Source organism: Macrobrachium nipponense, chromosome 5 (assembly GCF_015104395.2).
Source record: "Macrobrachium nipponense isolate FS-2020 chromosome 5, ASM1510439v2, whole genome shotgun sequence".
NCBI classification, from domain to species: Eukaryota; Metazoa; Arthropoda; class Malacostraca; order Decapoda; family Palaemonidae; genus Macrobrachium; species Macrobrachium nipponense.
Window position 1 is genome coordinate 63,166,013 of NC_061107.1, and position 23,128 is coordinate 63,189,140.

Below are 23,128 nucleotides of genomic sequence, written 5' to 3' on the forward strand. Positions count from 1 at the left end.
CTTATACTTTTTTTGTATTCAGTCATTAGTTAGCGATATTTTGTGGCATTAAAAGGGAAGTCACTTAACCTCACGAAGGGCATCGAGAGGACCTTCAAACTTTCGAGAAAACGTGGGAATGTGTAATCAAAAGTAAATTCAGAATTTATCTGATTAAATTTTACATTTTTTGTCTGTCAAATAAAGGAATACAAACCATTATCAGCAGAAAACATTTCTTTTAAGCAAGAATTCCCGAAAATGAAATTAAGTTATGATATTAATTCTTTCTCGCTTTAACACACATTATTATTTCTAAAGTGATTCATGTATTAAGTTAGCAATTTGTGCAAGCAGTATCTCCACTTAAGTTTGAAACTTATAACCAAACAGACAAACATCCACAAAACCCCAAACCCGGCAACGAATCCTTCCACAGAAAAACCAGCGACCTAAAACTCTTGCGAGTCTCAAAGTCCGCGCGACTTCAAAGTACATGATAAAATGCGTGTTTCTTAGATAAGATGTCTCGTGTATTCTGAGACAGTAAAATTTAATTGAGAGGGACGTGAAGATCCAAACTGCAAGGAAATTCCCTCAAGTCTCCGGGCATAAAACGAGCAGGATCGTGTCTGGTACATGCAAAAGGGCGTCCCACGCCAGTTCCCTCAATGCAATGGAGCCTGAGTTTATTCTACAAATCTGAGGTATTCAAACTTAGCTGGGATATGAACCGAGAGTTTATGTGGAAAAAATATATTCTACGTATCTTATGGAAGTAATGGAAGTACCTAAAGAGATTTCCGTCAATAAAATGCAAAATACCAAAATCATGATGCAAACTGATACCAGAGAGAGAGAGAGAGAGAGAGAGAGAGAGAGAGAGAGAGAGAGAGAGAGAGAGAGTCATAAGTAGCGCGTACAACAGCTTGAGAATCATTAATCATTGTGAAACATCTACTTTACCTAACACAGTGTTCTTAGTCGCTATTGACAGACACGAGTAAAAAATGAAGACAACTCTATTCAAAGTGATGCTAAATCAAAGTAGAACTATTTTTGTCAATGTGATATATTAACAATCACATAAACTTAGAATTTCGCTATCACTCGGTTCAAGCATTCTATAACCTTTAAATACAGAAAAATAAAATTCAGATACAATAATGATTATGACAAATCAACAATCGAAAATAAATAATTTCAAGAACTGTTTTGGACGGATTATGTATCTATATATATATAGATATATATATAAATATAATAATTATATATATAATTACGCGCACACACACAGACACACAGACACACACACATACACACACACACACACGCACACACACACACAACACACACACACACACACATATATATATATATATATATATATATATATATATATATATATATATATATATATATATATAAAACGATCACGAGAAAAGGGAACAACCAAATACAAGATTTCTGCCTTCACTCTAAGACAAAAGATCTAGCATTTTGTTGTTTCACTATCATCGTAATCATCCTATCTTTTATATCACGTAATGTTTTGAGCCTACTCACTGAGTTCTGGATTTGAAAGGCTCACATGGGTTGCGCCGGGTCCAGGCAAGTCGTATTATCAGAAAAAGATTCCCATGCGGTTTTAATCATATATGAAAATATATTAATTCCGAGGTAGAGCGAATTAGATATTAAAGGACATTGTAGCTCGATATATGTATATGAATCACGGAAATGTGATATGACTTATAGATATATATATATATATATATATGTATGTATAACTGAATCTCAGAAATTTGGAACGTGATGAATATATGTGTAAGCAGCACATAATTAAAATTTACTATTCTATGGATCGCTCCGGGCCTACAGTCCTCTTGTGTCAGCTGAGGTTAGAAGCTGGTGTTTAGCTAACAAAGTAATTTCTAAATACTTGTTGGTAAACCAGAACCACCCTCTTCATATTCTGACAAAGGAAAGGTATTCTGACAAAGGAAAGTACATACATCGAAAATAATACCAGAATAATGAAAATCCTAGAAAGTATTAAATCTAAAATAAAGACATTATAAGGTTAACAAACTTTGCAAGTCTTTTCAATTCTCTGGCACTACTTGTATTGAGGAGCAGATTGAATTTAAAAGTGGTAGGTCTCCTACAATAGAGGGCTTTAGGTATCTCTCTCTTTTTTCTCTAATCACAGGACAAACTAAAACATAATGATATTCATCCCAAACTTCAATGCTGTTACATAGTCTGCAAGGGTGCTGATTCTCCTTCCCAGAATATCTTTCAGTTGCTACAGGAAGTTTGTTGGTACCACACCTATATTTACTAAGGGCAATTCTTTCTGGTATATCTAAATTTATAATATACTTTTCTTGGCCAAATTCAGTCTTAAAAAGTTTATAATCAGTACACAATATATTTCTTTCTACTTCTGCATGCCACTGTTGTCTCTCTATATCTTTGAGTTTCATTTCTAGGCTATTTATTATCCACGTGTGACTGAAATTTTCTGGATATTCCCATATATTTGTCATACCACATAAATCACGGATAGTTTTAATTTTATGGATCCAACTAGACTCATACTCATTCGACTCGTACAGAATTCTAAGAAAACGATAAAAAACATTTGACAATTTAGACGCCTTTGATTTTACAATTCTCAACCAAAATCCAATCATCCGTTTGCAAATAGATATTTCAATTTTGAATCTGCCAAGATCCCCGTACACCATGCAGTTTGCTGTTCGCTTGTTCACACACAGCTGATTTTTCATGAACTTCTTGTGAAATGTTTCAACATGATCTAGTTTGTGGTAACCCCATATTTCACAACCGTAACTCAAAATTGGTACAACTAGAGCATCGAATAGATCATAGTTGATATCAATGGGTAATTCAAGTTTTTTACATTTAATTAACATACTAAATAATGCTCTACGTGCTTGAATAACTTGTTTCTTAATAGCTTTATCTATTTTACCATTATAATTAAACGTAGTACCAAGGTAAACAAAATCATCTACAATTTCAATGCTCTCCTCACCATATTTAAAATTCGGGACATTTCTAACTTTTCCTCTAGAAAATACAACTACTTTAGTTTTTGAAACATTAATTTGAAGTTTCCAAGTATCGCAATATTCTTTTACTTTCTCTAAAGCATTTTGTAATTCCTTTGGGGATTCAGCCATTACAATAGTATCATCAGCATAAAGTAAAACATAAATACTCAAAAACATTTCTATATCAATACTACTTAATTTTTCATTTATTTCCCTTGAACACATATACATCCCATTATACCCCCTGCTAAGAGAAGACTCAAAATCATTTAGGTAGATGGCAAAAAGTAATGGGGAAAGATTCTCACCTTGTCTTACACCTATGTTACATTCGAAAAAGTTAGAAATTTTGTGATTCTGCTTCACACAGGATTTTGCATTGTTATACATATTATATATGACAGCCATAATATTACCGTTAATGCCATGTGAGATTACTTTTTCCCACAAGGACGACCTGTCAACTAAATCAAATGCTTTTCTGTAATGAACGAACAAACAGTATATTCTCTTTTTTCGATGGAGATAGAAATTAACAAGCGAATGTAATACAAAAATATGATCTAGAGTACTATATCCCTCCCTGAAACCAGCCTGCTCCTCATCAAGTTGACCAGTGCTGTCAATATAATCAGTCAACCTTTTATTGACACAAGCGGTAAAAAGCTTCGCCACACAGCTCAGCAGTTTGATACCCCTACAGTTATCTGGGTCGTCAGGGGATCCTTTTTTCTTAAATATGGGTTTTATTATCCCTATACGCCAATAATATGGAACAATTGAGGAGATCAACACTATGTTGAAAATTTTGCATATCACATTTAGCATATCATGAGGACAGTTTTTAAGGAACTCATTTATAATATTATCAATACCACATGTTTTTCTACTCTTATGTTTTTTTATTTGAATTTGTATCTCATCTACTTTAAAAACTATTTAATTCTTCGTTAACTAACTGGTTAATAATGCTTGGGTCGAAATTATCAGGGTGTTCACTCTCATCAGGTTCAACATTACCTCGACTGAGTTTAGCAAAATAATCTCGAAATGTTTCAAGTGCAATTTTACAAATCAGCTCAATCTTATCAGTATTCTTTAACAAATCCCAGTAATCCTTACTACTACTATTTTTACTCCGATTTCTAACATTTCTATGAAATTTTTTTCTGAAAGATTTCTTAGCTTTATTAATTATTCTCTTATATGTTTTAGCTCTAGCTTTCAGTTCGTTTCTAGCTTCATTTGTTTTGATTTTCTTAAGCCTGTTTTTTACTTTCATATATTCAGTTCTTTTATTAGAACAGTCTTTGTCAAACCATGGTTTGCTAACCTTTTTGCAATCCCTAGTTTTAGGTTTATTTTGATCAACTTTTTTACAAATGCCAATGTGTTTGGCAGGGTCAATATATAATTTTCCTAAATCTTTTACAATATCATCCATAATATTCTGGGTTACATTCAAAGGGTTCAATGAATCTAATTTTTGGGCTAATATGTTAATATCTCTAGTATTGAATGCTTCCATATATTCATTTTTATGTCATTTGTCCATTTTGTTTTAAGTTCTTCATATCCAAAGTTATTCATATCATGGGTTTCCTCAGTATCTAAATCTAAAATTTCTTCCTTCTGTATTTCCGGTGGTCTCATATTACAAGTCTCTTCCAAACGTAATACCATAGAGAGGGCCGAGTGAGTATCGGACAGACACCTGTCATATTGCTCAACATTAAAATCCGTAATGCTACTCATAAGTTTAGGAGAAACAATAAAATAGTCAATACAGCTTTTACCATTAGCTGTGAAACAAGTGAAATCCCCCACGCCAATGTCACCCCCAAATCTCCGGTAACTACCTTAACGTCAAGCATTTTACACAGTTCAATTAAGTTACGACCATGGTTATTAGTAATTACATCATTGTTATAGCGATCTGTGCTAAGGCCAAATGCTTCTAATTCCCTTTTGGAGCTAAACAGACATTAATCAATAAAATAATTTAAATCGATATTTTGCAAAGGGTCATTCTCTATAAAGTCATTAAGTAAGCCTGTTCTTGAGTTAAAATCACCAGCTAATATAATTGGTAACTCATATTTTACATTCAAGTTCATAAGATCATCAGCAATAACATCAAAGATATTAGATGAACAATAAGGTGATCCCTCGTGTGGAATATACAAGGCACAAATAATAATATAATTCTGTGTTTCCCTACAATGAAATCTTACACATAATAAAGAATCAGACACTGTGTCTTCGATCAATATTACATATTTTTCTCTATCTCTTCTAATTAACATACAGATTCCATGTATACCTCCATACGGAAGAGTAATATCATTTTTTTTCTTTATAAAATGCGAGTACCCAGGAAACAAGCCATCGGGAATGAAAAAAAAAACTTTATATAAGTAAAGATAAGAAAGTAAAAGATCAAACATCTGAAGAATTTGCATAATGAAGGTTGTAAGAACTCATTTGCTAAACAGTCTCTGAGAGAGAGAGAGAGAGAAGAGAGAGAGAGAGAGAGAGAGAGAGAGAGAGAGAGAGGTGGCTTTCTTTCTTCTAAAAGTATAACAAATATTTTTAATAATAATAATAATAATAAATGATAATAATAATACTGGCAGGAACATAACTGTCGATTTCCAGCGGCTTAATGCTCTCAGGCTTATCAATACTACAATCGTTAAAAGTACTGGGCAGAGGAAAACAGCAGAGAAACACATGTGACTTTCTCACAGCCGAAAAAAACTCACCCTTACAAACACAACAGCTGTCAATTTATTTTGAAACAGGTACTGAGACGTCACAAAAAAGAAAGAAAGAAAAAAAATAGATAAACACACGTTTCCCCCCTGAAAGAGAATAAATGATAAGAGGTAGAGCAAGATGGTGTTCCCAAACCGAGAACCGATTACACGCTACTGACAGTGAAGGTAAAACAGTCAAGTGAATAATTTTCTATGTACCCTGGAGCACGATATGGTCCCTACCCCTCTGAGCAGATAATTTTTATCTATCAAGCGCAGCGATAGGGGCCAGGCACACATCCATCAAGCTCCATAGAATGGAACTGACACAAGATCGATGGACAAATCACGATAGAGCGAAACCCCATCTTCTGCTAGGCTGGTTGCCATGACGACCAGTGTTATGGCCAGTCTTTTTTTTTTTTTATATGAATTTTAGTTTTTCCACCCAAGCGGTTTAGTTCTTTACTGCTATATCTATATCCAGTTCATTATGATATGAAACTTAAAGGTGGATTCTCAACAACTGACTCTTCTCTCGTTTGTTTTAATTTTAATTTTTACGTAGTAATAAAGCGAGTATAATTCCGAAGCTAATTTCACTCTTTCTCTCTTCATTCTTTCACATTTACACATATACACACAAAACTGAAATAAATAATAAAGCTCGCTCTCTCTCTCTCTCTCTCGTTACGGAACACCAACAGAAACTCTATTTCCTAGAATTGGTCTTTTCCAGACTGACTGCTCGCTCACTTCCAAGTGGCCCTGGTGTGCGACACGGTCTCTTCCCAAACGTCTACGCCGTGAAGTTTTATAGGCAATAAAGGGCTACTGACAGACCCCCCCTTGCAGTCGGGAGTGCTGTTCGTCTTTTCCTCTCCATTTCCGTGACCTTTTCATTTGGTTGCTACATACTCGAAATATTATTATCGTTATTATTATCTGTAGTTTTTCCTGTTACCAGTGTAACGTTAAACGAAGAAGTTAATTAGTCAATAACGTAATTGATTCAAAACTGGTCCAAAAGAGTTTATGCTAAGATATGTCCTTTCTCTCTTTCTTTTCTGTCCCTGTACAAAAAGAACTCGATTTAAATAAGCAGTCACACACTTTATTTCAGAAATATCTTTCCTTATTACGCCATCTATCTACTTCCAACTAAAACACACTCACGCATAAACACACATTCATTTGAAGTAAGGTCTAAATGCACTTAGCATAAAAGTTGTAAAAACACGTTATGAATCCACTTCCCCATTTATTCCATTTTTACGATGCACGAATAAAGAAAGCCATCATCTGACGTTCCTGGAACTTAATTCCTCGCAGTCATGCCACCTCTTTATAGATTTCGTCTGCATTTTATGACCCAGGAGAAACTCAAATTTCGGTTCATATCAGTTCAGAGCTTCCGCTGCCTTACTGATGCACAGAAAGTAAATATAATGCTAAAATAATATCATCTTACTTTGGCTTAATGGGACCAACCCTGTGTGTGTTACCTCTGCACAATTATTATTTAGCTTTTCTATCAGCCACATATCAAGGGAGGATCTTTCCCCGCTGATTCACCTCGTGCGAGGAGCCATTTATTTCTTTGGCACGATCTCGAAGACAAGTACACAATGGCCGAGGTCGTCTTCTATAAATCAAGGCAAACGCTCTTACTTTAAAATCCTCCCTTTGAAAATACAGGTTGCAAAGCTACAGAGATCCGGACAGAGCCATTCATCTTGAAACAATATACCTCAAGTGTGCGTATGCCGAGAACAGCACGCCCACCTACACGCCCAATTTCAATGGTGGCTACTCCCACGAAGCACGATGCTCTCTCTCCCAACTATCTTGAAAGAGACCGGATTATTCCTGTTGTCTTTTCCATGCGTTCAGAGAAGATGCATTTGTTTGTGCTACACTTATTGACAAAGATCTGATATTGAATTCTGTAGAAACCACTGGCCTTCGCTGGTTTACACAATATTTCTTCGCATAAAAGAATGATAACCTCATAGATCCTCCAATGATAACCGTCAATATTATCGAAAGTTGCTTCTAATGAGCAGCAAGAAAAAGATATCAAGTTTTCGAAGCGACATCTATTCGTTATATTGTTCATAACATCATATAAAAATGCTACCATAATTTATTTCAATCAATACCTACACAACGTCACATAATTACTAGGGAGAGAGTCAATAACTGAAAGAATAAAAAGCACAGAAAGAATTCAATCCCACAAATATATAAAAATACATATATGTAATATATATATTATATATATAATATATATATATATATATAATATATATATATATGTGTGTGTGTGTGTGTGTGTGTGTGTGTGTGTGTATTGATTGAAAAAAAATTCTGGCACCATTTTTATATGATGTTATGAACAATAGAACGAGTAGATGTCGCTTCGAAAATTTGATATCTTTTTCTTGCTGCTCATTAGAAGCAACATTCGTTAATATTGATGGTTATCATTGGAGGATCTACGAAGTTATCATTCTTTTATGCGAAGAAATATCTAGAAAAGCTAGGAAGATTAGTGGTTTCTACAGTATTCAATAGAAGATTCTTTCTCAATAGGCGTAGCACACACGAGCGCATCTTCTCATACGTATGGGAAAAGATAACAGGAATAATACGGTCTCATTCGTGTTATACGTCTAATGTGTGTGTGTGTGTGCTGGAGACAGAATTTGTTTTTGCACACAGTTCAATAAGCACAAGTATATTAGTACGACTTCAATGAGTATGTTCCTCTGACAAGTGCAAAACATCATTACTGTAAATAATAATGATCGTTTTCGTAAATGGGGAATTTCTAAAATAAAACAAGTAAAAAATGCACCGAAGCTTCTTCGGGACAACAGAGTATCCTATGCAGCATATAATGCTGTATGAAATTTTCATTCACGGCACATGAAACCGATTATAGCCAACTTTAATCTTAAATAAACTATAGACTACTGAGGGTGGAGGGCTGTCCTTTGGTGTTTGATGATTGGGGTGTGGATGATCAACATACCAATTTGCAGCCCTCTAGCTCAGTAGATTTTAAGATCTGAGGGGAATAGAAAAAGTGAGGACGGACAGACAAATCTATCTCAATAGTTTTCTTTTACAGAAAACTAAAAGTGAATAAAAAGCTCATCTTATATACTAAGCTGATATAATCTGACAACAACGGAGACAAACAAGAATATAATGAAACCGGTCAAATAAATACCAGCAATGGGGGATGACTGGGACTTAGGGAAGGGTAATGGACAGGGTCCTCATCAAAAAGGGGAGAGGCAAAGTGGAGGAACGAAGGGACCAAGAGAGTAAAGTAATAAAAGGAAAATGGGGAGGACATCAATAACACGCAAACTCATCCTTTGTCACCAAGACATAACAAAAAAGATCACCCGAAACAACAGTTGTAAATCGAATATTTTTTCTCCGTTTTTGCCATTTGTGGAGTTAATAAAAGAAACACTATTTCGAGAAGCCGCAACCTTCCTAAATTTAGGTCTAATATAACATCACAGGAGCGTGTACTTTCTTAAATTTTCTAGATAAGAAACCCAGAAAATACAGCACACATTTCCAAAATGAACCAACTCAGAATAACAGACGAAATAACTGGGCCACATCCATTTTTCTCATTAAATCTTTGCCCTGTTTATTTTCAATTTGAAGGGGCAGAGAACAGACGCCCGGCAACAGCTGGGCTTCAGTGGGGATCAAAGGAGACAATCATTTGGGAATAACGTCTTGTTACTGCAGGACTTCTTGCCTTACTGAAAATTCCCACAGCATCCAGTTAGACACATTCCGTGTGTCTTATAATAATAATAATAATAATAATAATAATAATAATAATAATAATAATATAATCATCATCATCATCATCATCATCATCATCATCATCATCATCATCATCATCCTCATCATCATAAATGATAAGGAGAAATGAAAATGTACATTGCTTCTTACAATGAGCTGGTTTTCGTCTCAAATGGTAGTCACTGCTAACTTTTTTGATAATTTCACAATAATAATAATAATAATAATAATAATAATAATAATAATAATAATAATAAGAACAACACTTGGGGACTATGACTTTTGACTAAGTCAAAATTCCCTTGTAAATGAGCTACGATTAGCTCGAAGAGAATAAATTAGAAGTGGTATCTCAGTTCCATGCCCTATACTTGAACAGGTAACGGGCAGAAAAATTGTCGTTAAATTACATGGAAGATCGAAAAAAAGGAGCAGAGTAATAGAACTGCTTTACCTACTATTATCAGTTGATTGTGTTAGTTTCATTTATAGGATTTCCTTTTATCCAATTAATTGTTTTCTGAATGTTCCGCATATTCATGAAGCCGTTTGCTGTACCTAAACTTATAAATCAAACTTAATGCAAAAAAGTTGAAAAGCAATATTTAAGATTAGTATAAATGACTAATATTTTGGTCAAAATAAGCCATGCAATAACACTGAAAAGGCCGTTTCAGAATTCATGACAAGAGATAACCGTCAGTCAATCAACATTTGTTATTTCGACATTTTACATAAACAACGTTGATGTCGACCCTCGCTTACTAATTGGTTGATTTATACAAAATAATTATGACAAAGAAAAGGATAATATAATTTAGTCCAAAAAACTATGCAATAATTTATTCTAAATTGCCATTGCAATTCAAACCATGGCTAATCTTGCCAGAAGGAGACAAAAAAACAACCTTTTTCATAAATTAATGAGCAAATGAAATGTATCCAGCTGCCCTCTAAATAGCATTTGATCTATTCAGTGTCACTGGAATGACAATTGCCGACCAAAATAAACCAATGACTAGATGCAATGAATTGTAACTTAATGATTTAGCAATATATTTCAAACTTCATTGGCACATAATTAATCCCTCATTCAATGCAGCTCTATTTGTTTGTGCGATTACAAACAGGAAAAGCACCGACATTCTTTAACTTTTGAATTAAAGCTAATATAATTTTCTTCGAAAATGACGACAAAATACATGACTGCCAGATATCTTTGTTCTTATTCTATTGTTAGCCGACATAAATCAACCAAATAAAAGACAACAGTGACACAATAACGAATTTAATATCAATGTTCTATAACTAACAACAGAAACTTAATTTTATTTGAAATTTTGATCAAGGTGACAAGAGGAAATCGAAACCAAACAAATGGTAACATTAGAGGATATTCTATACTGTGCATCTGAATAAAGATGAAAGAATAAAGAATGGCAAATGAAATTTAAAGTTCAAAATAAATAAAAGATAAGTAGGTTTCAGATGGCAGACATTCACACATCAATGAAAAGTCAAGAAATGAATTATAAACAGCGACGCTGAAAAATATCACAGCATATACAATTCATGAGTTCCCGATAATACGCAAGAGCCTGATGGTGAAGCAATAATAATAGTGATAATACTAATAATAATAATTGGCATAGAATCAGTTACATTGGAGAGATGTGGCCAAAGTCAGATAATAGTAACCATTATAATCATGAAACTAAAGAAGCAATATAATAAAAGCAATAACGCTACACATACCACACATGGTGATAATAGGTAGACACAATATCAGTATCAATTGCAGCATGTAATAATAATAATAATAATAATAATAATAATAATAATAATAATAATAATAATAATAATAATAAAAAGACAAGAGTAAGGGAAATATAGCCAGTAACTACAGGCCTATCAACCTGCCTACCAATAATGTGGAAGTTACTAACAGGTTCTCATCAGTGAAAGGCTATACAACTACTAAGAGACGACAAAACACCATCCCCCACCAACAGAAAGGCTGCAGAAGGAATGTAGGGGCACAAAAGACCAGCTCCTGATAGACAAAATGGTAATGAAGAACAGTAGAGAAGGAAAACCAACCTAAGCATGGCATGGACTTGAAGACTATAAGAAAGCCTTCGACATGATACCACACACATGGCTAATAGAATGCCTGAAAATATATGGGGCAGAGGAAAACACCATCAGCTTCTCAAAAATACAATGCGCCAACTGGAACTACAATACTACAAGTTCTGGAATAAGACTAGCAGAGGTTAATATCAGGAGAGGGATCTTCCAGGGCGACTCACTGTCCCCACTACTCTCCGTAGTAGCCATGATTCCCATGACAAAAGTACTGCAGAAGATGGATGCCGAGTACCAACTCAAGAAAAGAGGGCAAAGGGGCAAAAAACAGAATCAACCATCTGATGTTCATGGACGACATCAAGCTGTATGGTAAGAGCATCAAGGAAATAGATTCCCTAATCCAGACTGTAAGGATTGTATCTGGGGACATCAGGATGGAGTTTGGAATAGAAAAATGCGCCTTAGTCAACATACAAAAGGCAAAGTAACGAGAACTGAAGGGATAAAGCTACCAGATGGGAGCAAACATCAAACACATAGATGAGACAGGATACAAATACCTGGGAATAATGGAAGGAGGGGATATAAAACACCAAGAGATGAAGGACATGATCAGGAAAGAATATATGCAGAGACTCAAGGCGATACTCGAGTCAAAACTCAACGCCGGAAATATGTATAAAGCCATAAACACATGGGCATGCCAGTAATCAGATACAGCGCAGGGAATAGTGGAATGGACGAAGGCAGAACTCCGCAGCATAGATCAGAAAACCAGGAAACATATGACAATACACAAAGCACTACACCCAAGAGCAAATACGGACAGACTATACATAACACGAAAGGAAGGAGGGAGAGACTACTAATAAGTATAGAGGACTGTGTAAACATCGAGAAAACAGAGCACTGGGGCAATATCTGAAAACCAGTGAAGACGAGTGGCTAAAGAAGTGCATGGGAATAAAGGAAGGCTAATAAAAGTAGACGAAGACCCAGAAATATACAGAGACAGGAGAATGACAGACAGAACAAAGGAATGGCACAACAAACCAATGCACGGACAATACATGAGACAGACTAAAGAACTAGCCAGCGATGACACATGGCAATGGCTACAGAGGGGAGAGCTCAAGAAGGAAACTGAAGGAATGATAACAGCGGCACAAGATCAGGCCCTAAGAACCAGATATGTTCAAAGAACGATAGACGGAAATAACATCTCTCCCATATGTAGGAAGTGCAATACGAAAAATGAAACCATAAACCACATAGCAAGCGAATGTCCGGCACTTGCACAGAACCAGTACAAAAAGAGGCATGATTCAGTGGCAAAAGCCCTCCACTGGAGCCTGTGCAAGAAACATCAGCTACCTTGCAGTAATAAGTGGTACGAGCACCAACCTGAGGGAGTGTTTTTATAGAAAAACGATAACGCAAAGATCCTCTGGGACTATGTGATCAGGACGGATAGGGTGATACCGTGCAAACAGACCAGACGTGACGTTGATTGACAAAATCAAGAAGAAAGTATCACTCAATGATGTCGCAATACCATGGGACACCAGAGTTGAAGAGAAAGAGAGGGAAAAATGGATAAGTATCAAGATCTGAAAATAGAAATAAGAAGGATATGGGATATGCCAGTGGAAATTGTACCCATAATCGTAGGAACACTAGGCACGATCCTAAGATCCCTGAAAAGGAATCTAGAAAAACTAGAGGCTGAAGTAGCTTCAGGACTCATGCAGAAGAGTGTGATCCTAGAAACGGCGTACATAGTAAGAAAAGTGATGGACTCCTAAGGAGGCAGGATGCAACCCGGAACCCAACACTATAAATACCACCCAGTCGAATTGGAGGGGTGTGATGGAGCAAAAAAAAAAAATTATAATTTATCAAAGGTGGTGATAGTAATTTCAAAGGACAACTTCAGTAAAGGCCGAGGAAAAATCAAATTCATATATTAGAATAAATTTACTAGATACTAAACTGCCATGGAACACCATCTCAGTTGAAAAAATAATCAACAGAATACGATAAATATGACTAGAGTATCTCCAGGAGCAACTGACCTGCATTATAAACAATTAATAGACATATTTAGTGTAAATAATGCAATTCGTCACTATATATGATATTATTAACACTGGCAAAAGAAATTACTTATACTTTACAACATAAAGGGACTCATGATTAACGAAAAGCTGCCACTCATTCCCATCTTTAAATATCTCTGACAGCCGTAAAAGTCATTAATTATGCAGACATTCATTAATGGTTGGCGTTATTGTACAGTTAGAATTAAATACGAGTCACAAGTGCTTCTTATTGCTTTTGAAAGTTTTTTCATGAAACGTTTTCATCAATTTTCATAAATGAAATGGCAAAAAAGGAAGTCAATTTTATGACCATTAAAAACATTGTTTACGGTATTATTTTGCCGAGATACTGTAGACTAGAAAGACTCGCGGTTTTAAATGATTATAAAATTGCCATGTTTTTTTAATAATATGATTTATGGAAGTTAATTAAAAATAATTGCCAAAAAACTTCCAAAAATAACAATAAACACTTTTGATTCGCATTAATTCAGACGGCAAAATAACAGCTACCTAGTAACCCAAGCCTGGTTAATCAGCGATGTTTGACAACCGTCAGAGATGTTGAAGACGGGGATGAGTGGCATCTTTTCTTCAATTATGAGGCTCCCCAGGTTTTAGAGGCCTGATACTGATTTTATCATAAGTCGTTTCCTTTGGTCAGGCTAAAGTAATATGCGTAATTTCAGCGATTCTTTGTTAATCCTTACTTTTATCATGCATTTTCTTCAAATTGTTGTGACGAAATTTTTCATCTTTATTATTTTTCACTCTGTTTACCAGACATTTATAATGCAGGTCAGTTGCTGTTGGATAATACTCACGCACACACACATATCTATATAATAATAATAATAATAATAATAATAATAATAATAATAATAATAATAATAATATAACATATACAAATACCAATACACAAATTAATAAAAAGCGATTAATTTGTGCTGCTAAAAGATTAAAATTTTACCATGCGAGAGAACTTCTCTCTTCATTCGAGGTAATTGAGAAAACTGACAGTCCAGATCTTGAATGCACAAGTGGAAATGTCTACAGCAACCCGAGAAGACTGAAGGAGCAGAGAATGGCAATAAGCAAATGAAACATAATTAAAAACTTTTCGTCTCTTGAGTGAAGTTCAAACACATTTGTGGTTACTCTATTTATCTGTCTACCTATCTAAAGAGGGTCGTGATTGTGCTCTTTCTTTTTATTCATTTTTCTGCTGTCTAATCACTCCCCCTACCCACCTCTCTCTCTCTCTCTCTCTCTCTCTCTCTCTCTCTCTCTCTCTCTCTCTCATTAAAATTTTTCGTTTTCGTTTCACTCCCTCATTAATAGAAGAATGGATATTTATTCTTGGTAAAGACTCCCTCTCTTTCTCTCTCTCTCTTTCTGTGTGTGTGTGTGTGTGTGTGTGTGTTGAATCTTCCTAATTTTGCTACGTACCTCATGTTCCCTAAAGGATAACAACATATAGGACTAGACTTCTCTCTCTCTCTCTCTCTCTCTCTCTCTCTCTCTCTCTCTCTCTCATTACCAGAGTGTCAGCTATCTTGCAGCAGATGTGGTGACGCTTATCTTTTGTCTTTGGTACTACTCATTCTCCACTAATGAGGAAAGGTTAAGAAGGGACACAATGGCAAACATTTTCCTCATAACTGCAGTATGTCAGCTCCCCACTAGAAGGGTCAGCACAGCTGTTATACAGTCAGCTGTTTTCCGAGAGAAACGGCTGCCTGTAATCCAGGACAGGAGCACTTAAAGTACGAGGGTGTTTGCGTAAATATGCATGAATGACGAGAGAGGGAGAGAGGGGGAGGGAGACAGAACTCGGATAACTCATATTAACCTCAGGAAGATATTCGTAATGCCAGCAAGAGCTGTAGCAATGGCGGGAATAGCACTTATATAGTAAAAACTGAAATAATATTGATATGCGCATCTACCTCTACACTAAAAGAAAATTAACAGGTCTTCTGATCTCGGATATCAGAGGTCTCTTTTTCATACTTCGAAAGTTTTGAACTTTAGGGCACACTAAATTGGATGTTTTACAGAGTAAAAATAAATTACGTGCTTTTAAAATTATCTTCATTATATTTTCTTCAACGAATAAAGGGACTTTATGTATATGTTATCAGGAATCTTGAATGCCAGACAATAACCAAGTTAAAGTAAAATTTTGTCTCGAGCAGATTATTCTTATCATATTACAAAATAGTTTTACCATATCTCTGAGCTCATTAAAAGTAACATCGTGAAATTTTGTTATCAAAACATGCTGCTAACCCTGTTATCAGATTTCAGAAGAATTAGTTTGACACCGTATTTAGTGATGATTTGGTTTAACTTTGTTTTTCACATATCTACATTTCTTCGTGATCGTCCACAAGTATCAGCCTGTGTCTTGGAGGGAACCAAAGTTCATTTCTATTTGTTTACTTAATTTGCACCATCTCAAGCCTTGCATCCCTACAACGCCTATCAGACTCATATCAGGCAGTTTGCTTTAAAGGAAAACTACCAACACGCAAACATTTACGACGACGAACCGAACCGAACGAGGAGGGACAATAAGGGAAAGATGCCCTAAACTCTTGTGTGCCTCGACCTAGCCAGTGATTATGTACATGGCTGTTAGACAACTGGTGTTGGTTTCCTCTGGCGCATGCAAAGAGAGAGAGAGAGAGAGGGAGAGGGAGAGAGAGAGAGAGAGAGAGAGAGAGAGAGGAGAGAGAGAGAATGCTCGTACTAGTGTCTATTGCCCCGTTAAAGCAAAAGTGCCTCAGCCTTACGCAATGTAGAAGTGACAATAAGGTATTCTCTCTCTCTCTCTCTCTCTCTCTCTCTCTCTCTCTCTCTCTCTCCCAGACATTCATATATACAAACAAACAAACTCAATGATTTACAACTGCTAACTAAATTCCAGGTTAAACCCAGTTACCTCAGCCTCTCACAAATAATATAAAAGCGCTACTACGCCGATGACGAAAAAAAAAAAAGTTTAAGGAGGACGTTAAAGCGATAAAAGGATATTGTTGTAAGTGTTCCATTCACTTAGAGACCATTTAACTCAGTTTCCAGTTTAGATACCGTACACACACCTGTCACTATTCGCCGATAACGAAAACATTCATTCAGCTCTATTGCTGAATGAATCCATTCAGTGTCAAGATTATTGCCATTCTCTTCCAGTGCTGAGTATATCTGGAGCTTTAATGACTCCCTGTTTTGTTACTCGGATTTTTTTATAACATTTCAGAAGGAGTCTGTTCGCCTATCTAAGACTAGATTTCCACGAATTCTTAGGCAACACTTACTTGTCTCCCTCCGTATTGCTAGAGGTAGTAGCAGCTCTAAAGTTGATATGCGATTGAATTGTTTGTTTTTAAAAGTTTACCGACGCTCACCCTTACTGTCAGCTTTAATGCTTCCATTCTACAAACGCATATATTTTCAACCCTGAGGGATAGATATGCGCATTACAAGGACAGGAAAGCTACATGAACTGTTCTTAGAAAATATATAAATGCAGTTAATTCAACGGAGATATTACATGGGAAATATATTATGTGAAATTCTATCTTAAGGGATACTTGCATAAACTTTCTAATGTTATTTTCTAACATGAACCCACATTATATGGAACAAGCAGAAAAAGGCATTTACTTGCTATGCTTGCTAACATGATGGAAAAAGATAATATAAAATCAACATCAGCAAAGCCTCTGCAAACTAAAATACATACTTTAGAATAAAGTAAAACATATCAGTTACAGAGCTCATTTCGAGGCAACTTGTAGCGATTAAATTTTTCTATATGAACAAAATGAGCATTATGTTAATAAAATCAGTTTTGAGAAAATATGAAGAGAATGAATTAGGAAATCATTATACGACTTAATTTGCAATTTATATGAGGCCGGAAATGCTTTGACAGTGACCTTATGACGCAAGCACATTTTTGGGACTAACAATTGTTGTTATTACCGTTACACATGTTTGATAGCCGTCATCCCTACCACCAAAACGTTTATGGAAACTTCTCTTTAAAACGTCTTTTAGAATATAAGTAAGAGGTTTATGGGGAAGCAGGAAAGAGAGAAGGAAAGAAAAGAGGAGGCATTATAAAGAGAAAAGGCGACATTTTTAAGTGAAACACCAAATAATACTAAGACCATCAGTGGAAATAACAAGGAAAAATATATGAAAATGTGGTCCTGAATATTTGTAGATCAAATATAGTGAATTTGCTCCAAATGTCCAGGAGAAAAATCTAACAGTTATCGAGGAACATTCTGTTCTGAAAAGAAACGTTCTAACCGATCAAAATGTATTGAAAACTGGAAGACCTCGACTGCGTTCAGTGCTATCGAATGGGTGAATTGAAACTATGATGCCGATGAACATCAACCAAATTTGACCTATCTGCAATTACCTGTCGAATTCTTGCTAAAATATTCAAAAACTAAAAGCCCGTTTCCTGTAAGTTTTCAACCAAAACAAGAGGTAACGCGGACCGTGTTATTGATTTACCCGTTTGGGACCTTACCACCTTTCATCCACCCGGCTTTGAGCGAATCATAACACTCCATTTGAAGTGTACCCATGATATTCTTCTGTTGATCTAAAGCTGAGAATTCTATGTAATGCATTATTGGTTAATAAGGAGGAATAGACATAATTCACGTGTGGTAAACATTTGATAAATCTCAGAGAGAGAGAGAGAGAGAGAGAGAGAGAGAGAGAGAGAAAGAGAGAGAGAGACGAGTCTTTGCGAATAAACGTACAATTTGTATTGTTTCCTATCGCTGTAATTTCCTTGATGGAAATCCCCATTAAAAACAAATATCAATGGTAAATAGTTTTAAATAATTGAAATAACACAAAAAATAGACCGGTCCGATAAAGATTACAGTTTAACCGTACGTTTAAATCATACAACACTATTAAATAGAGAGCAAGGCTTCATGAACATTCATTTGCGTTAATGCGAAAAAATAAGGAAGTAGATATATCACACAAAACTATATGTAAGGAGATACTAGCCAATGTAAAAAGTAGACAAAGTAACAAATCAATGTACTGATAATCTGTGAGGCATCACCTACCTTGGTATTGTTAGTTCCGATGAGACGAGAGGGTGTTTGGTCTCATGAACCTAAATATTCTTCATTCCTGGAAAGAGAGAAAATATTTCAAGTCAATCATTTATTTCGTATGCAAGGCAAAACAAAATGGATGAGGTTTATTACGTAATCATCTTAATAGTTCACACAAATAAATGACATAACCATATAAGCATCAACAAAAGTCAATGCTAATGTATTTATAAAACGAAATAAAGAATGAAAACGTCATTGTGGTCAAACGCAAATGAAAATAATCTTCCAGAAATCATCCTGGAGTCAGCATTGGCAGAAGCCTCAGACACCATGTTGTCTTCATCTTCAAGGTGGGTGGGCTGTGTGTTCCACCACCTGAGGGGTAACAGTCACATCCGCTACTTCAGGTGCTGAGCATGACCTCCCAACCCCCTCCACCCAGCAACACCAAATGCCCAACTTATACCAACCCCTTCAAACCTATCCCTAGTACCCGAGTCTTCGCTAGTGAACATAGTTGTACCTTCACCTTTCCCGCCATTACCCTTTCCCTACTACTCTCATGCATCTCCATGCATGTATGAAGAGTAGGAAAGAGGAAGCAATAAGCTGCTATAGTCATTGCCTTCACAGGCCAACGGTCTTTCCCCCTATACACTGCGCTGATTATCATGAGCCTTTACTTATTCACGTTGCCAGGATAGATGTCCTAATATGATTTTCAGTAACTTCAACGCCTGTTTAAGACATCATTAACACAATAATTTCGCAGTTACAATTTACATACATTTCATCTTGTTAATCAGTTTCACTAAGTTCAGTTCAGTTCAGTATCTCTCTCTCTCTCTCTCTCTCTCTCTCTCTCTCTCTCTCTCTCTCTCTCTCCGATTTTCCAGATTTTACTTTTATATATGAAATAACCGTATCCCACCAACATAAATTTCGCCTCACAAGATATGAAATACATTTAAATGTGTTCAGAAACATGCTACGAGTCGCTGCTTGCAAGCAAATATCCTTCCATTAAGAAGGCAGACAGCGAAGGCGGAGCAACCCCCTTCATTCTGCACACATTCCGCTGCAAATTACAAATACCTTTTAGGTTTAGGTGGCTGTATCTCACTAACACCCGCATCTCTGCTCCTCCTTCCCTCGCTCTACTGTTCATCGAACCCAGCTATCTGGAAGTTATATAAAAGGTGCAAACTGTGGATCAAAAGATCATTCTCAATTACACACCTTCCGTCTAATGGAAGACAATTAGAGTCGGCCCATTAAGAGAAAAACTCAGCCAGCGCCGAAGGAGGTCGTTTGTGTATGCCTGACTGACTCCATCATTAGATAAAGTCATTCCGACGCACTTCTACATGTTATTACCTATAATAATATCAGGGGGCCCTGTACCCATTCCCTCATGATTTAAGATACCCGCGCGGGTGCGTGTGCGCGCAAGGGACTATTGGTGTCTGCTTGCATGAGTGCGCTAGTGTTTCTCCTCTCTCTCTTCTCTCTCTCTCTGTCTCTCTCTCTCGTCCGTCTCTCTCTCGCTCTCTCGCCCTCTTGGTCTCTCTCTCTCTCTCTCTCTCTCTGCGTGTAAGTACCAGATTAATTCAATTTCCTTACGTTACATTAACATTTTCTTGCCTTAGTTTTTTTCACTGTGAATACTTACTGTACCCTCTTATCTTATGACACCCTTGTATTCCGTTCCCTTATAAAACTGAACCTTTGCATTTCTTAACATTATAAATAGCATCCTGGTCTAAACTATGTGTTCTGTTATGTTAAAAAAATAAACTTTTTTTTTTATGTAGTACTTTCAATAACTGCAGCCTTTTATTTTCTTATAACCCAATAGTGCGCTACTGTAACTTGTAACCTTCAGTAAATATGTCATTGTATTCAATTATCTTCAAATACTTTTGGACCTGAAATTCCACGCATCTAGGGTTTTTAATTTAATAACGGCATCCTTGTGTTGTGTATCCTCCTTCAAATATCGCATCCTTGTATTTTCCAACCAAAATACCCGCAGTTTCCTTTCTCTCATTTACCATGATATTATTGTTTTCACTTTGGCCCCTTTCTTAGGGACGTGGCAGCAATGGCCATTTTCTCCCTACTAAGAATTTCGGTGAAGAATGTAATATAGACCAGTTTATGTATCTTTATTAGGGAGGCAAGTCTGCTCAGCAAAATTTAGATGATATACATGTACAGTATATGTGTTTGTACATACAATACCCTATGTATTTACATATAAGATTATACATATATCTTTAAACATAACATGATATGATGCCTTCCTTTCAAAACTAATGTTTCTTTGATTTTTTTCTTGAGATTCCTATTCAGTTTCCTTGACGCCCCAATAACCTAAATGTTGCGACGCCAGTTTTAATGACCATATATCGATCAACCTTGTCCCTTTCGATGAACATTTCCACCTCTTATTCTAAATATTCCTTGCAACAACATCCCATTTTGAAATAGTCTTTCACTTGCCTTATTCTGGAAATTCATTCATTTCCCTTTTGTCCTTTTACTTCAGCATTCTCTCTTCACTATAAATAAGAGATGAAGCTTGTTTGTGATGGTATTTGTAATCATCTCGAGAAATTCGGAAAGGGAGGTAGACGACTTATGCCATTACTACCTTATAGCAATTGGAAAAATCTCATATTTCAAGTAAGTGCGTCAGAAAAGGCTGTGAACTTCTGATTCTCATCATTTGATTACCTTTTCTCCCCCCTATAAAGGATTAAAGTTATTGCACTTTCCTAGTTATTTTTTATTTTTTATTGAACGTTCACAATGGAACGAAACAGTACCCTTCAGGATCTTTGAAAAACGTGGACATATCAATCAAAAGGACAAAAGACATTAGAAAAGGGAATAAAGAAGGAACTCTCACATTTAATTGAAACAAGGGAGGGCATTCCGAAAGGGTATGCAAAACATCTCTACTAACCTATTTCTCTGATGAAGTCACTAACATCGCTTGAAGGTACAACTTTAAATATACAGAATTTACGAAAGTCACACGGCCAACAAAACAAAATTTAATAAGTGTTTCCACATTGAAAAAACATAGAACAATAACAGAAACAGACATTAAAAGGGTCGCAAAACAGTGGCACGTGGTCACTTGCAGGTCACAACACGTGGGTAGAAGTTCAGCCTCCGGGGAAAGTAAGGTCAACAGATGTCCGGATGTGGCAAAGGACCTCCAGGAACGGTAGCAGCTCTTGTGCCTTTGAAAAAGACGAGTGATGACATAGAAGGAAACCCCTAAACAACCAAGAGGACAGAAGGAAGCGTAAAATTGCGTACACGATTGGTTTCTGAGAACAGGGGGTCTCGGAACGACCTCTCCCCATAATTCTAGAAAAGGAGATTCCGGGAAATGTTTCTAAGGAATGACAGAAGAGGCTGCGATTCTCGGAATGTAGTGGATGATGATATGGACAAGCAGCGAGTCACTTTGAATCTAGAGAAAACGAAAGGTAAAAATCGAATGAGTACATCATGTATTATGTAACAACAAAGTTAAAGGGTCTATTTATGTCTTGAAAAAAAAATGAGAAATGAAGAAAATGCCCATAGCAAAAAACTTTATCACAGAGTACAAATGGGGGTTCTTTCATCATGAGAAGCATCTGGTGGCGCAGTATCTTTGGTACAGTATATCTCCAATAAAAAAAAATTATTTTCATCGAACAAAGATCGACGATGTCATAAGGGAAACATCAAGACAGACACCTTAGGAGATAGAGAGCAAAACACGAAATATGGAAAAGTTATTCATAAAATAGTGAATTTTGTTAACCTGAACGCAGAGTGAAAAGAACCAGCTACAATAGCAATATGAACATTCGTAAGCGAAGAATGATTACCTTCATTTTCCTTAGAGCGACCAAACAGACCTAACGAAGCAAAGAACTCCCAACGAAGAAGCGACAAAGGCGACAGACAAGTAGATTAGGAAACGCTGTGTGTGGCAGCGTGTGGTTGCGACCATTTCCCTCCCGTAACATTAGTTTGGTTGAGCTCAACCATTAACCTTTGCACCTGTTGGTGAGGTGATGAATCATTTCTTGTGGTTGACGATTTCCCTTCGAATATCTCTGGAAGGCAAAGAAGGAGAGTTTTGGGGGCATCTCTGG

General features: G+C 36.1%; 1 protein-coding gene across 2 annotated transcripts in view; it reads right to left on the reverse strand.

The window, feature by feature from the left end:
- LOC135215383 (uncharacterized) overlaps positions 1-23,128 on the reverse strand; it is a 517,130-nt gene that overhangs the window by 375,764 nt on the left and 118,238 nt on the right. For both annotated transcript variants that reach the window (XM_064249962.1, XM_064249961.1), the window contains exon 2: positions 18,969-19,035. The gene's annotated coding sequence lies outside the window, so the exon portion shown is untranslated. The remainder of the gene's footprint in view (positions 1-18,968; positions 19,036-23,128) is intronic.